Source organism: Carya illinoinensis, chromosome 13, assembly GCF_018687715.1.
Source record: "Carya illinoinensis cultivar Pawnee chromosome 13, C.illinoinensisPawnee_v1, whole genome shotgun sequence".
NCBI lineage: Eukaryota > Viridiplantae > Streptophyta > Magnoliopsida > Fagales > Juglandaceae > Carya > Carya illinoinensis.
Window position 1 is genome coordinate 9,321,700 of NC_056764.1, and position 1,017 is coordinate 9,322,716.

General features: G+C 33.7%; 1 non-coding gene across 1 annotated transcript; it reads right to left on the reverse strand.

The window, feature by feature from the left end:
- Positions 1–206: 206 nt before the first annotated feature.
- Positions 207–288, reverse strand: TRNAS-AGA. Its single transcript has one exon. It is a non-coding gene; the product is annotated as a tRNA-Ser (tRNA).
- Positions 289–1,017: the final 729 nt, after the last annotated feature.

Sequence of the window (1,017 nt, forward strand, 5' to 3'; positions counted from 1 at the left end):
CATCGTACTCTCATTTTTTTAAGTAAAATATGACATATTTATCACTATTGAATGATAAAGAAACATCTAATAGATTATTTATATTTTATTTAGTGAAATGGTAACATGATGTATAAAATTTTTCATTCTTTATTAATGGAGTCTAGTATTTCTACAAATCATTTATCTAATTTAAAAAAAGACCAAACAGAAGAACATTAAAAAACCGTGGGCGGCAGGATTCGAACCTGCGCGGGCAAAGCCCACATGATTTCTAGTCATGCCCGATAACCACTCCGGCACGCCCACTCGATGGGCTGTAGGTGAATCTGTAATAATATATACAGTACTTTCTATGTTCCAGTACCATTTCCCATGCAGAAAAATGTGAATCACACATAACAAAGAATTAGTTAGCAAAAACAAAAAGGAAAATACATAACAAAGTCTTAATTTAACATTTGTTACAGATGTGGGTCTTAATTTAGAGAGAGAGAGAAACTTGGGATGACTACAAAAGCAAAGTGATGAGATTGATGATTTTTGGAGGTAAGAAAGAACCATTGAGAAAACTTTAGTACTTATGATCTCTTTTAGGAAGTAAACAATTATCAGAATAATTAGTTGCAAGAGAGGGATTAGGGAGCCTTGAGATAACTTGTAACCATAAAAATGGTCGCTTGAGAGTCCAAGGCAAAATTAAAACTTAACAAACAAAACAAAAGTAGTTCTTTATATGATGCACTTCCCATATCCACAAGAATGATTGGGTGTGTCGAGTATAAAGAATTAAAATCACCATGATTACCGGTCAATTGAGAACTATGTGCATATTGAAAGTCCATCCTAATGGAAGAAAGAAGAAATAAAAGATAAGTGGTTTGGTATGTTAGTTATGAGGGGATATAAAGTAAAGCTGCAAGATGACATACACAAGACTAAGGCAAGATGAGGTTCAAGAAACTCCTACCTTTGCGGGATACAGAGATCTTAAGAACTTTTGCAAATGGATGTGAGATACCTTTACTCTTTGCAGAG